At 44.7% G+C, this 15,473-nt stretch overlaps 1 protein-coding gene and 1 long non-coding RNA gene across 6 annotated transcripts in view; one reads left to right on the forward strand and one right to left on the reverse strand.

The window, feature by feature from the left end:
- VTI1A (vesicle transport through interaction with t-SNAREs 1A) overlaps positions 1–15,473 on the reverse strand; it is a 327,917-nt gene that overhangs the window by 24,935 nt on the left and 287,509 nt on the right. The gene's annotated exons all lie outside the window — the stretch shown is intronic.
- On the forward strand, positions 7,094–11,508 carry LOC117035926 (uncharacterized). 3 transcript variants are annotated; one of them, XR_004425295.1, is made up of 6 exons: positions 7,099–7,199; positions 8,487–8,554; positions 9,497–9,606; positions 9,699–10,201; positions 10,413–10,498; positions 11,242–11,508. It is a non-coding gene; the product is annotated as an uncharacterized LOC117035926 (long non-coding RNA). The 3 variants fall into 3 exon arrangements; XR_004425294.1 differs by having other exon boundaries at positions 7,094–7,152; positions 9,497–10,201; XR_004425293.1 differs by having other exon boundaries at positions 9,497–10,201.

Below are 15,473 nucleotides of genomic sequence, written 5' to 3' on the forward strand. Positions count from 1 at the left end.
CCGCTAGGAAAGTGGCTGCCCCTGGGAAGGAATGCGGAGCCCCTGGTGAGCCCCTCGGTCTCATCTTTGCATGGGGGCCTCTGTCGTCACCCCCTCTCCCCGGCCCCTCCTCACCATTCCTGGGCCTTGCTGAGCCACACAGTTGGCATCTGTGGGAAAACATCACTGACTGTGCTTATATTCTGGGTTGCAGAGGTCTTTTTTCTGCATAAGGTTACAGTGCAGAACAAGGAAAAGACTGAAAATCCAAGGCCAAGAGGGGCCGAGGGATCTGCCCGCATCTTGGGTTTTGCCATGATGTGAAAACACATGGCTTCAGAGTGTAACATGAACAGCCCTGAGATCTCTCCAGGGTGGAATCTATGTTTTCAGCTATGCAGAAATACTTACGACGAGCCTTTAAAAAAGTCAGTGGGAGGGTGTGTTAAATGAAAATCAAGATAACCTTTCTTAGGCATGCTTTCCTCATATACTCCAAAATCTTTCCTTTTTGACGAGAGTAAGAATTGGAGAAATGCCTCAAAACAGGGGAAGTGTCTATTTTTCTCCAACCTCACTTGAATTGGGCACTCTTGGGATGAAGGGGAGGTTTGCCATTTGTAGACAAGAATGAAGCCTTTTGTGAACAGCCCAAGTACACCACCGACTTGCTTTAAAAAGTGTCGCAGGCTATTTTTGGAGAACATGCGGTTGACTGTGCCAAACTGAAACATTGACTTATCGCCCGATTTAGCATTAAAACATTAGAACTTACAATTAAGACTACTCTGTTTACTCCAAATAAGTTTGTCAACATGCTGCAAATATATTTCTGTTATCATAATAAAACCAAGAAAAGGGTGGGAGCGGTTTCTCGCTGTTGAAGGCCGCGGTGAAAGGCATTTCAGAACACTGAAACTTGAGCTGCCCTATCATATAGGCAACTTCTTTTCCCCGAAGAGTGGATCCTGGGTGTAGCTATATTCATGCATAATAGGCTGATTCTCATTCACAAAACAGGAATTACTTTATGGTTCCAAAGTAAAACTAGTGTAAGAAATATGCTGGCAGATTTGCTACAGATGTGGTCTCTGACACGTACGCACAGGGAATCTGCTATTAATCACATGTTAAGATTTGAACATTATAAAGTGCAAGGCAGACAGCCATTAAGTTCAAGGTCTGAATTGATAAAAAAGACAGAGAGAGAGAGAGAGAAGAGAGAAAAAGGATTGGTGTGCCTGTGTCCACCATTGTGTTTAAACATAGGGCTTTAAAAGATATCATTCATCCCTTTCCCCATTTTATTTCAAGGTCGGTCTGCTTTTTGCTTGGTTCCTTTCGCTCTGACATAGATGACAGTTCCCGGGGAAAGTGCAGCCCTTCGGCTGTCCCGCTCGCTCGCTTACTCGCAGGACGAGGACAGGAATGTGCTTGTTCGGCATTTGTGCAGGAGAGCCTAGACGCCACGGAAACCGGGGACCAGGAGGGCAAGGAGCACATTTGAGAACCGGCTCAGCACCTAGGCCCTGCAGGCCTTTGTCACCACCTGCCTCAGGGTTAAGTTAGCCATGGTAATTATGTCAAGGCCATGCATTACTCTGACAAAGTAATCCATCAAATAATTTCTCACAATTTCAATTCACCCCTCGAATTTTCCTTACCTCCAAAGCCAGCTGGATATTATATTACTAAAGCTGTTGAAAGGGTGGAACACTAGCTGTGGAGCCAAAGGCCACGGCAACTATGCAATGCATAAATTTTTATTGTTTGCTCAGTATTGAAATCTCATTAGGGTCCATAATTCATCTGAACACCGTGAACATTTACATCTGTTGATCATGAGAACTTAGAAGGAATGTACACCTTTGGCTAACTTGTTTTTAGAGGAGGCTGAGTGTGTGTGCGAGTGTGAGTGTGTGTGTGCTGTGTGTGTGAATGGGTGCACGTGTGTGTGCATGCATGCACATACATTCGTATGTTTTTAGCCCTTGAACAGCTGTGGTTTAAATATCCCTTACTCAAACCAATTTCCAACCTGAATTTAAATATCCCAAAGTTGTTTTCATTTGGCAGCTCTCAGACAAAGACTCAGTTCTCTCCGAGTCCAGCTTAATCAATGTTGGAAAATTCCACTCATTGCACATTGGCCTTAATGCAGCACTGCTGTGTTAATTACATCAGAATTATCCCAAAGATTACATGCCTTTCGTTCAACGTACATATGTTTCTGTCTTCACTTAATTATGGCTTCCACTCGAGAGAGAAAACACAATTGTGACTGTTTCGGGGGCCTTGGGATGTCCAGATTCGTGTCTACATTTTTTTGGTGTGTGTGTATGTGAACGTCTTACTTACTAAGTTCTACTCTCTTGACCTGGCAGTGTTTGCATTTACAAGGCTCTTAGCAGTTTCATGAACACTGTCATTTGAAGGTGACAATCACTGAATCGTAGAACCGAAATTGGAAGGTGAAAGGAAGGGAGCTTAGGGACCATCTCACCAGGCCAGCCCCTCTCTCAAGCAGGAATCCCCCCAACAACACCCCCTGACAAGTGGTCCTTCAGGAATGCATCCATTTTTGGAATGAACTATGGCAGCAGTTGAAAGGCTCTTAGCAAACACTCCCTAGCAGTTCAGGGCAGAGATGAACGCTGTGTCCGATGAGAAGTCCAGAGGGAATTTAGGTAAGACCAAATGTAATTACCCAGACTGGCATCTGGCTAGGGCATCAGCTCTAATAGCCCCACCGTAATTCCAGCTGATGGCAGTGACACCTTCTGATGAGAGTCTTGTCAACTACAAGCTGCTCTTTAGCAGGACTTCACTAATACGCTGCGACGGGAAAAATCGGATACAGATGTTTTCACTCAGAAGGCCTTGGAAATGCTAAAGTCCTATCTTCTCCTCAAGGAGAAAGGGCATTCACTTCCATGAGGGAAAAGGAAGCCAAAGGGGCTGAACACAAGGGCTGGCCTGATCCAGGCCTCAGCAAAAGATGCTTTTCCATGGTGCTCTCCAAGTCAGCACTGAGCGTCCATGTTCCACTCTTGGCGCTGTGTGGACAGTCTCAGCACTCAACTGGTTACAGCCAGTGCAGTGGCCCTGGGCACTCAGGTGGAGCAAGCACCAGAGCAGGGCGATGGGAAGTGATGTGGCTCCAGTCCAGAGCACAAGTCTCTACTCTGGAATACAAGGAAAGAGATCTGGGCGTGGGACGCAATGATAAGCAAAATGAGACAGGAGGCAGGCCTCACGGAGCCTACAAGCCTCAACAAACAATCTCTCTCTCTCTCTCTCTCTCTCTCTCTCTCTCTCTCTCTCTCTCTCTCTCTCACACACACACACACACACACACACACACTACACGGTTTCAAACTGTAAGTGCCACAAAACTGTGAAGTGCTGCAAAAGAAGCAGATAGGAAAGTATGAGTCTAGAAGAGGGGCCTTGTGTCAGTGGAAACTTCTAGGAAAGCAGAGGCTGAAATGGAGTTAGGAATGAAAGCAGTTTATTGGAGGGTACCACCTGTGAAAGTTAAAAGGGGAGGAGGCAGGATTGGGTAGGGACAGGCTTCTGACCATCGTGTAGCTCTGACCCCTAGGAAAGCAAAGGTGGGCAGAGGCAGGAAGGGGCAGGTAGAGCCTCAGACTACATTGCAGATGTGACCAGGTCTTAGGCAACCCAGTGAAGAGCGTGGGGTCAAAGACGGCTCTATTCCATCCTAGGAATCCCACACTGGGCAGAAGTGACTTGGCCCTAGGGCCACACTGTGCTCAGTGGCTGGGCATGGTCTGGAAAGTGCTTGGCTCAGTTCTGATGCTGAGCTGGGCACCTAAAGGAGCCAACACCTGGCGTGACCGCATGCCTCTCGGCTTGATGGCTGCACCCCTATAGCTGCCCCAAGACTGAGCTCAGCTAGGGGGCCTCAGCGAGGGCTTCCCTAAGGTGGTCATGATGTTGACTTGAGGTTTGAAGGCTGCACTGAGGTTAATAAGTAAGAGGGGAAGGTGGGAATAGAAAAAAGGTTCCAGGAAGGGGGCACAGCACGTGCAAAGGTCCTCTATCTGGGGGGTGATGCTGGTGGCACTGAGAGAAGGCAGCGTGTCCAGAAAGGAGACACGATGGGGAGGCAGAGATCAGATTGTACTGGCCTGCGGAACACTGTAAGGATCTTCTTTTCTATCAGTCACGTGGTTTTGAGAAAGTTACTAACTTCAATAATATCTAGTTTCCTAATCTATACGAAGGGACGTTACATACTTTATAAGGTTCACGTGAGGATTAAACAAGATCACACACACTGAGCTCTTAATCTAGTCTCTGGTACGTGGGCAGCGCTTGCTCAATGTTGGGTGTTCCAGAAAACCTCAACTGGAAGTGCTTCTGAAAGAAGTCAGAGGAGAAACATGAACTTACTTTAAAGTTTTGTTTTCAAAGGTTTTGAACGTTTATTCCGAAACAATGTGCAGGCATTTGAACAAACTATAGGTGAAATTGCTAAATCCATTTTCTACCAAGATCATGCTGCTTGCCGAAATCCTCAATTATTGAAATTCCGGGCATATAGCTAAGTTTAGAATTTAAGCAAGTAACATCAGTAATTCAGAGCTGAGTAAGTAACAAATAGCTCGTAATAGAAAAAGTCCACGAGAAATCTAAAGAACGAGGGAGCTCTAGAGACAACAGCACATCATAAATGAAGAATGTGGCTCTGCAGAGCATGACAGCATCGGCATGACCGCAAATTGAAAATATAGGTATTTTTCTCTCTCCCCAATCTCACCTGTTTATGTGAGTAATCCTTCAGATACCTATTTTCAGATCATTTCAAACCATAACATGCAGGAAAGAGAAAGAAACGCAAAGTGATGAAAAATAGATACTGGCTGTAGTTGCTGAAGCAGATTTGAACTGTCAAAAGAAAATTTTTTCCTAGATGGTCCTTTGTTTTCGAAAAGCGAGAGAGCATGTGCTAACAGACTGTGAGGTACTCTCTAAATTCAGGTCCGAATTATCTGAGATGGCTGAAGATAAGTCCGACTCCTGTCTCACTGGCCTCATGAGTGTATGTATATGAGTTTGGAATACCTGCACCATGAGGTGAAGAGAGGATGATGTCTCTTATGGAGATGTATTCACAATAGACTTGTTTTATCAGTGGCAGGTAGAAAAAGCACCGGTCAGCTCACAACTGTAAAACTCCTGCCACGCTTGTCTCTATGTCAAAATCCAGTCTCCCCTTAAAAAGATAAAACCGGCAGCCACTGTTTTATGAGCTCACTCATGACTCCCTTTGACTTCTCGGCATCTAGCAAATACACAAAGCTATTATTTTCAGCTGTTTACCCCTTTATTTATTCCATCTGAGATGATTCTGACTACCTCTGACACTTGGAAGAGTGCATAATACCGGAAATATCTGGCCTCCACTCTTGGAAACCTTGAGATGAGACATCAGTAATAGAATCCAAGAGAACTGCGAATGTGTATTCTTTAGTGTTTTCCCTCTTCAAGCTGTGATAAAGCAGACGTGAGGTTTCCACAGCCACCCAAACAAAAACATCTTTGAGAATCTGAAAGTATTGTACAAATCAACTTAGATTATCATTTTTTTCCCCCTCAGCTCCTGAACTTTTCTTGCATATTTCTTTCCTCTGCCAAAGCTTATCAACTGTTAGGTCATCCTGATATGTCAAAAACTGCTTGGATCATGAAGTTTAACTTGAGCAGATTGGACAGGAATTTCTTCATTCAGACACACAAAAAAAAAAGATGACTGATGAGCAAGTTACTTATATCTCCCAGTGGACGAAGAAGTGGTCCACCTTTGCTCATAAGCTGTATGCTAGTATTGACTGAACTCAAAAAAATTTTTTTCTTTCAGAAGGAATGCTATGTAATGGAATTGCTCCATGCTTCTGAACCTTTCATTAAAGTGAGTCATGTTGCAAGTCATTTTTTAAAATCCTCCCAAGTTTTATTTTTTGCCACAGATTTGCCAAGGACTCTTTTAGCAAAATAGGAGTGCACAGGAAAAAGTCTTAGTCCTGTACAGAATAATTAAATCTGTTTTAAAAATATAACATTCTGTAAAAGATTTGTATTCAGTCTAGATGGGGTCACACAAGGGTGTGTGGTTATTTGTGGGTAACTGGTTCGTGCAGCCACATTTGGGCACGGCTCACAATGGCTGCCATCTCTCATCAGGAGGATGAACGAGGGTGAAAATGGCTAAGGGCCTCAGCAGAGGAACCTAACAACTGCTCAGAGGTACCTGTCTTTCCTGAAGCCCCCCCACGGTTCTTTAATTCAACAACTTGGAAATGATGGCCTTGGTGTTAAGAACGAGGCGGTGTTTGTCCAGGAGCCTGGTAATAGCAGGTCATGGATGTAAAAGGTCACTTTTCCACAGTAATGTGAGTTCCTCTCACATGATAGGATACACGCTATTGTCACTACTTTCTGTCCGCTTCTGTGAAAATGAAATGACAGTACAGGTAGAATCTCTTTTAATGTCAGCACTTCCTTGGGAAGGTGCCAGAGGACAAATGCCACAATGTTCAGAAACCTGGGATCTGTGGCGACCGGTGGGAATGCCAGCACTCTCATGATCTTGGACCCCAAAGGGCTAGGCCCCCTCCCTGCAGGTGAGTTTTATCTCTGATGAATGTCAGCCATGGACTCGAAATGTGATAATCACCAAGGACTACTGGGGGAGGTATTTCTAACATGCAGATCTTACATTTAGAACGAACGCCTTTTGGTGAAGTCATGCTTTTTACTTTATTGCCTAGAGATTGCCTTTTTCTCCACGATACTCGATGTCAAAGACTCAAAGGAAAAATGCCCGTGCAATAAAGGGCTGCCCCGTGGCTGCCTACACACTCCCACCTGAAGAGAAGGCACTTATTCATCAGTGATCAACTGAGTACCTGGACTGTGGGCTGGGGCCCCGGAGTTTCCCACTGTGGGCCTAAGAAATCCATCCTACTCAATGATTCGGACACCACACGTGGGACAGGTGAAGTCTGAGAGCCTGGGAGACTGATGACCACTAACCACACCCAGAACCTCTCTCCTGCCTTCCTAGTTCTCCAGGCACAGAAGCAGGATTCTCTTGCAAGGCGAGGAGAGGATTCTTCAAACGGCAAGAGAGAGACCAGCATTGAGGTAGACTTTGATTTTGCTTTCTGTGATTAAAAAAACCCAGTCATCAGGTATGTAAAAGTCAGGGTTCTGAACTTGTTCTCAAAGGTTTTAAAGTGTTATTCTGAAATAATGTGCATGCATTTGAGCAAACTATGGGTGAAATCGGAAAGGAGAGCTTTGAAAGACTGATTGGTTTCTCTTTCTAAGCCAGCCTTAAGAAAACGCGTTTTAAAATGAAGTCAGTGCAGCTCAAGATCGGGAAGTGAGAAAATTACAATGATATGACTTCCTCCAGGGTCACAATAGCTCTAGTTTAGATGGTTCGTGTTGAACGTATTCTGGGGGATGAGAAGTCAGGGATGGCGCCACTGGCTAAGAACTCACACAGATGGACACCTGGATGGGTGGACGGACGACAGACAGCAGCTGTGGGAGAATCTCTCTGCTCAGAACAGTCTTGTTTCGGGGACACAGATGTGGGCAGACCGCTTAGTGCTAAGGCCCAGCGCCCGTTTCTGCACTCCCTTGCACTTGCCCTGCTTCGGAGCTCCCCGAGGTTGCAGCAGATGTTAAAAACTAAAGTTGAAACCTTTAAGCTGTAATGAAGGAGTTCACGGGGTTCATAATCCCCGTACCCCACCCCGATTCTCCAGCGATCCCGCTGAAAGCTTTCAAACAGTCCTCAGCACTGACACACTGATTTGCCCATGATTACCCTCGGCTGCTGGAAAACAATCTCACTCCTCGCTGCAGCAACAATGGTGTTATTGACTTGTTGCTCCAGCTCTATTTAGTTATTACCCTCGGGGCCACAATCAATAGACTTTGCACCAAGTCAGCCTAATAAATCCCAGGCTCTCACTGGAGGTTTGCCAGAAACGGCAAGAAAAATCTATGGCAGGGAAACACTTAGAGTGCAAAGAGAGAGAAAGCTGCACTGACAGCGGTATAAATTAATTAACAAGGAACTGTTTATTCTTCTCAAAGATCAGATCACACATTTAGCATCAGTGAAGAAGTCACAGATAGGCTATCATAAAATTATCTGGTGATATAAAAAAAAAAAATCCCCACCAATTTGGACGCACACACAAAAGAGACCTACGTTCTATGGCAACTTGTATTTTTCCTTTAGTACCTTTTCAATTACGCGACGTATAAATTTGCCTTCTCAGCACTAGTTCTGGTCAGTCTATTATTTCCAGCTTATTTGGACGAATGCAGTGTGCCTTGATAATTCTTTAAGCTTGTGGTTGAAACAGTCAACACGATAAAAATAAAAGGTTGATCATTAACATTGTTGTATTCTGAGATTTGTTTTTTTTTTTTTTTTCCCTCCCTGCTCTGGAATTTAGGCATGTGGATCCTGCTTATAATGCAACAGTGGAAAGAAAAATGCTTCAGGTGATAGAAACACGAAAAGGTCAGTGAAAGTAAATGCCAGGCAGATGAATGCAGAAGAACTAGAGTAGTTCTCACTTAATAAGCAAAGGGTGTGAAGATTCAGTGGAAAGAGGCCGAGGATCCTACAGCCTTGAGACACGTTGAGCTAAGCTTGGGCCATCTCGGGGACAAGACAATCTTCTCGCCCAGATTGAAAATAAAGGGAAGAGATAGTCGGGGCTCTTCGAGCTTATTTGCTACGGTTGTGGTACCTATTAGAATCCTTATACAAAACTTTTGTTTGGTCCCAACTCTGTCCACGCTAGGAGAGAGCCTATAGCCTGATGGAAAACAAGTCTTTCTAAATACTAAGCGATTTCAGTTTTTCAGCTCGAGGGTGGAAGTGTTAGAAATGGTCTTTACACAGAATCACAAGATCCAACCTCAAATATCACTCAGCAGATTGGCCAATGTTTGGTGAGGGTCTATTAGGTACAAGGTACTGAAACAGCCATTGACTGGCTGCGACACAAGGCATCATTGTTCCCAGGCGTGGAAAGCTTATTTCATTGCTTCGGTCTAGCCTGGGATATGTCAGCCCTGCTGCATGTTAACGCACGCCTGTGAACACAAAAGGCCATAGCAATCCCCTCAAATGTGGACCCTTTAACTTGACAGGCCCTCAGGAGGCGGGGGCGCGTACGCGCGCACACATGAAACCTGTTTTATTGTGGGACTGCTAATTGTGCTGTCCCAAAATTTATTGCCTCTTATAAATGGTTTCCAGGTAATAAGAGTTAATTGACTCAAGAGACTTTCATCCATTGCAATTATCTCCTAATACTGTACGTTAGGCCAGTGTACTTTCTATTAATCAGGTCAAAGGTATCACCTAAACAGATGCATAAAAAGACAATGGAACTTAAAATCATTGCCCCAAACTTATTTCTGAATGTGCTCACAGAAGGTTGTTCATCCTTAGATTAACTTACTACCCAAGCATGACTTGGCCGTAAGCTTGAAGACTCAGGACCACCGGCCTCCCGAGGTCACCTACTTCACACCTATCGCATTTGCCACAAGAAGACCAAGGTTCAGAGGGCGAAGTGGCGGTCCTGGGAAGCCCCTGCATCGTCACTGGTAGGGGCAGGCCGGGTCACAGATGCCCCGCCATTTTTTTCTAGCACCCTGGAATTTCAGCGGAGACAGAATACACTAATGAGGAGAATCTTTGACAAAATGGAGACACAGAGGAGCATCTTCTAACCTGTGTGCCTCTGCCTCAGAGTCTATTCCGGCTTCCCTCTCCCCAACAACACAGCTTCTGAGCTGCTTCTCCGGTGCCCTCAGCTCCAGACCTGAACACTCAGCCTCTCTAACATCCTCCACATCAAAGTGTGTGAGTTCCATAGCCTCCGGGCCCAATGGCATGTGCATTAGGTACCTAGCTCTGCTGCTAATCACTGCCTTGCCTCAGCCAAGTCACTCAGTGTCTCTGAGACTTAGTCGTCTTCTGATGGCAAATGAGAGAGTTGGATAGCTTCCAAGAGCCCTTCCTCTCAGCTCTAGCATCCTATTATTTATGCCAATGGCTACTCGTGGGTTAGCATGCCTCGTCATGTTTCCAGAGCTCTTCTTACCGCTCCCGGTGCCTTCACATGCACTAGCTCCCTGCTGCTCACCCCAGGTAAGAGATGAGATCCTGGCACTGACACTATGCCTCAATTCAAGGGCAGGGCACCATGGGAAGGAATTTCAGGCCCAGGGGAAAAATCTCAAATTGCACTCTGAAGATCCCTCTTGATCCTCTCTTCTAACATTTAGGCAGTGCTGGAGGAGCAGTCAGTCATTCCTAGGGCTACAAGTTTTCTTTCCAATCAACTGTCTCTTGTCCCCAGGCCCCAGCAGACAAGAGACAGTTGATTGAAACACTGAGATGGCTGAGGCCTGAGTACCTTCCAAGCACACCCTTAGCCGCATCGAGGTATGTCTGAGCATCATCCTTTCCTAAGCCTTCCCGGGGTTAATGTGTAGGGTAGAGAAATGGGGTACAGGACAGTTTATGGGGCAGGTTTGTGCCTCTGGACTTGGCTATGGGATTGGATTTAGGGCTCTGTACTCTGTGATCTGAAGGAGCAGACATAGTTAGCTTTCAGCTTGATCAGCGGTGGAAGAGGGGAGCGTTTGATGACAGTGAACACACCTGCTTTGTGTGGCCACTGGACACCACATACTACGTGTTTTCCCATATTTCTTTAAGCCATTCAATAATACTGAGAACTTGGTATCATTATCCCACTTTCTAGATAACTAAGGCCCAGAGAGGTTAGAGGTTAAATGACTCATCTAGAGTCACCAAGGTGGCCAAGAATGAGCTCTTAGTCTTTTGACAGAAAGGTCAGTTCTGTTTCCATTACACCTCACTTCTGCATAAAAGGCCCAGGGAGGGAGGGAGGTAAGAGACTAGTATAAATCAGGACGATAAACCACCACCCCATTGGGTATTATTTCATCCACTTAATGGGCATAACTTTATGAACTTTAGAATTACACTCTGTGGCTTGCAGACTAGAGTTTCTGAGAGCTGAAGTGGCTCTCCTAATGGACAAGTTGGCTCTTCCTGTCCTGCTCTGATTGGCCAGTGGACTTCCAAGGTGGACTGTGTTGAGGTATATCTTAGTGGATGACATCAACCCACAGTTCCTTTCTTTTCTTTCTTTAAAACAGGCTGTACAACTGGATGTCTCCATGCAAAAGGAGAGAGCTGGACCCTTACCTCACACCATATATAAACATTAACTCAAAATGGATCAAAGTCCTAAATGCAAGAGCCCAAAACTACGAAACTCTTAGAAGCAAACATAGGAGTAAATTTTTGTGACCTTGGATTTAGCAATAGATTCTTGAATATGACATCTAAAGCACAAGCAACAAAAGAAAATAGGTAAATCATACTTCATCAAAATTAAAAATCTTTGTGCTTCAAAAGACACTATCAGGAAAGTGAAAAGACAACGCACAGAATGGGTGAAAATATTGGCAAATCACATAGTTCGTAAGGGACCTGTATCTAGACCTTATAAAGAAAACTTACAAGTCAATAATAAAAAGACAAATAACCCAATTAAAAAATGCGCAAAGGATCTGAGCAGACTTTTTAAAAAGAAGATATACACATGACCAGTGAGCACAGAAAAAGATGCTTAACATCATTAGTCGTCAGGGAAATGCAAATTGACTACCTCACACCCTTGAGTATGGCAACAATCAAAACATCAGATAATAACCAGTGTTGGTCAGGATGTGGAGAAATCAAAACCCTTACACACTGGTGGAAATAAAAACTGGGGCAGCCACTTTGAAAAACAGGTTGCCAGTTCCTCAAAAAAGTTAAACACAGAGTTACCATTTGACTCAGTAATTCTCCTCGTAGGTTTATACCCAAAAGTCATGAAAACATATATCCACATAAAAACTTGTACATGGATGTCCATAGAAGCATTATCACAACATCTAAAATGTGGAAACAACACATGCCAATTCACTGATGAATGGCTAAATAAAATGTGGCACGCTGTTCAGCCATAAAAACGAATGAAATACCGATACGTACTACAATATGGATAAACCTTGAAAACATGCCAAGTGAAAGAAGCCAGTCACAAAAGTTCACATATTATATGATTCCATTTATATGAAATGTCTAGAATAGGCAAACCTATAAAGAAAGTAGGCTAGTGGTTGCTCAGGGCTGGGGAATGGGGAGGTCGGGGAGTGACAGCTAACAGTTACAGGGTTTCTTTTTGAGGTGATGAAAATGTTCTAAAATTGACTGTGACGATGGTGGCACACATTTGTGAATATACTAAAATCCATTGAATTATACCCTTTAAATGGGTGAACTGAAGGTGTGTGAATTGCATCTAAATAAAACTTTACCAAAAAACTCCTGAAACAACCCAAAGCACGACTGAGCTTTAGGGGCTGCTCTTGTGGTGCAGCTGCTTTGCTGGGTAGAGGGCAAATCCTTTCCCACATTCCTGTCCAAGCTCTGCGAGTCTGCCTCACCTGGGCAGGTATGCTGGTCACTGCAAACGTGCTTTCTTCATTCATTCCTGGAGTGCTGCAGAGAAGGTGCAGCAGGAATGAGAACCACTCATTTCTGGGCACGTGCTACATGCCAGGCTCCATGTTAAGTGTTGTGCAAAAGTTATTTAATTCTTACAACTGCTCTCCAAGATAGGTACCGTTCTTATCTCCATTTAAATATGAGGAAACTGAAGCAGTTTAGGTAACTTGTCCAAAGTCACACAGCTATAAGTGGCAGCTCCTGGATTTGAACCCCAGGCCATCTGACTCCAGAATCTGGGCACATGTGAGCCTTAGTTACATGTGAACATGTGACAGTGCATTGGGAAAGGGGCCAGTGTGTGCACACATAAGTCCCCCTCCCCCACTGGGGCCTGGGGAATCCAGAAAACCTATCCATTATAAACTACCCAAAGTGTTCCCTGGGGGAGCCAGAAACCTCTTCAGATACAAGCTAGAAACTTCCTTCGCAAGAAGTCCTATCCAGCAAGCCATTGAAAAATGGGGGCAGGGGAGAGGTACATTTTTTCCTGTAACAGTTATAGCTCACACTTTGAACTCCATCTTTACACGTAAATTTTGTTTCTGAAAATCAGTTTGTGGTTAGGAAGAAACATACTCATTGAGTTTTAAGGAGGTATTTCTATAAACATGTGGCAGAAGTAGGCTGTTAGATTTCATGATGGAATTAATTTTCTTTTCAAAAAAACACTTGGAATTAATTACTCCTGTTCATGAGGCTGGATCTTTTAGTCGAATTTTTGTGTTCACATCAAACCAGAACACTCACTACACAAGTTTAACACTTTGACGCAATGTGTCCACCTCTGCCATTAACTTGTGGTATAATCATAGGCCAGCCTCTTACCCTCCCTGGGTGACGGCACCCTATTGGAGTCCAATAACTGTTTATGGAATATAATCGTCTAACACGTAATATGAGTGGGTTGGATCAGATTAGAGATTGCCAACTGGCAGCCTGTGGCCTGATCCCACCTGCCAGATGTGTTGGTTTGGCCCGTTCAGTTTTTAATTTTTTCTACAAAAATTCTTGCCAATATTTACAAACGAGGAGGTCTGTAATCTAGAACTCAGGCATTCTGGACAATGTGGAAGATAGGAACTTATCAGGACCATGTTCCCCCATGGCAATAGCGGCATGCATTCTGAGAAGCCTTTTGGATAGAGCACTAATTCTCCAGTTTTTCTCATCACCTTCTGGCTTTCTCTTCACTCACCTGTGGTGCCTGCCTGGTTCCCAGGGGTGTCTGAGTATGCCACCTCTGAACTGGATCCGGTTTCAGGTTCCTGCTCTCCCAGGCTTCGTGCTAAGCTTTGTACTATCCCACCAAGAAGGTAAAAGTGGGGTGAGATACCTGGACCTTCCCGTGGACTTTTCAAATACTATGCAGAGCAGTGAAAGGCATATAGATTGGTGACAATGTCACAAGGCAAGAAGAGCCCTGGTCTTATATAAAACCGGGTCTTATATTAAATTTTGCTCCAAAAGACGCACTAGAGCTGATTGTCCAGCTAGGTCTTATTTTCGGGAAACACGGTACTTTCTAATGTGATTTTTAAAAAACTTGTTATTTTCAAATAATTCAAACTTAATGGAGAAGTTGCAAGAATAATAAAATGAGTTGCTATACCCTTCACCTAGATTTACAGATTGCTATAATTTTGCCCCATGAGATTTACTATGCCCCCTTTCCCTTTGTATAAATACATACGGGGTGCCCGGGATTTCATTGGGAACCATTTGCGAGTCAGTTGCAGACATCACGCCCCTTCACCACAATCAGGAAGTTTAACAATGCTATAATACATCAAATCCACAGCTTGCATTCCAATCTTGCCAACTGTCCTAATAACGTCTTTTATAGATTCCTGCCACCCCAGGCCCACCCCCATCCCGGTTTCAGGATTCAATCTAGGATCACACGCTGTATTTACTCGTCCAATTTTTATGTCCTTTCGTCTCCTTTAATCTGAAATCTTAATGTGGTTTTAAAGACACTTTCTCTGTGGCACCAGAGAACCAGAACAGACAGAGGTAGAGGGCGGAAACATCCAAAAAAGAAAAGAAAAATCCCCAAATGTAATGGTAAACTGGTCAGTGGGGAATACCAAACGTCCTTTCGGGCTTCAGCAGTTGCTCCAGGAATTGCATCATACGCTTAAAGTTGAGAAGGCAGACTTGCGAAGGTAAGAGTCATCTATTTTGGTCTTAGGCTTTCTTTCAGAGTCAACTTCCCTGTCCTGCTCTCATCACCCTAAGTCTCTCCAGAAAGAGCTTTATGGAGCTGTAATTACATTTCCAGGGTGGGAGAGCAGCTTTCCCCCAGCCTGTGTCTCACAAAGCATCTAAATCACTCCATTACAGCACAACAATGGATTTCTCGCACTCGTCAAGCAATTTGTTTTAATTATGTAAATCATTTCATTCTCTTTTCAAATTTCTGCAGGGAGCCGCCAGCAACTGTGGGTCAAATAGGATGTGGCAGACGTGGGGTAGGGACCAGGCGGGGCTGAGGGAGGCTGGCTTGTTCTGACGGTCACCTACCATAAGGGGTTGGGGTGGAGAAGGAGCCTGGGCCACAGAAGTCCCAGGAAAAGCACTGGGATGCAAGGGGGGGAAGTAACGTGGGGTCATGCATTCCTGGCACAAGTGCCCCATGGCACACGGCACACAGCATGGCGACGCATTTTATCTGAGCTTCTGGGTGACAGCAGGACCACAGCGGATGCCACAGCCTCATCCCAGTGGACACGCTGCAGCCGCCCTATGCACTACTGCTTCTCTGGATTCAGCAACAACACGGAGACAGCCTCAAGTCACCCTCCTTTCAAGGCTCCTGATGATACGA

The sequence above is a fragment of the Rhinolophus ferrumequinum genome, chromosome 16 (assembly GCF_004115265.2).
Source record: "Rhinolophus ferrumequinum isolate MPI-CBG mRhiFer1 chromosome 16, mRhiFer1_v1.p, whole genome shotgun sequence".
Lineage (NCBI taxonomy): Eukaryota > Metazoa > Chordata > Mammalia > Chiroptera > Rhinolophidae > Rhinolophus > Rhinolophus ferrumequinum.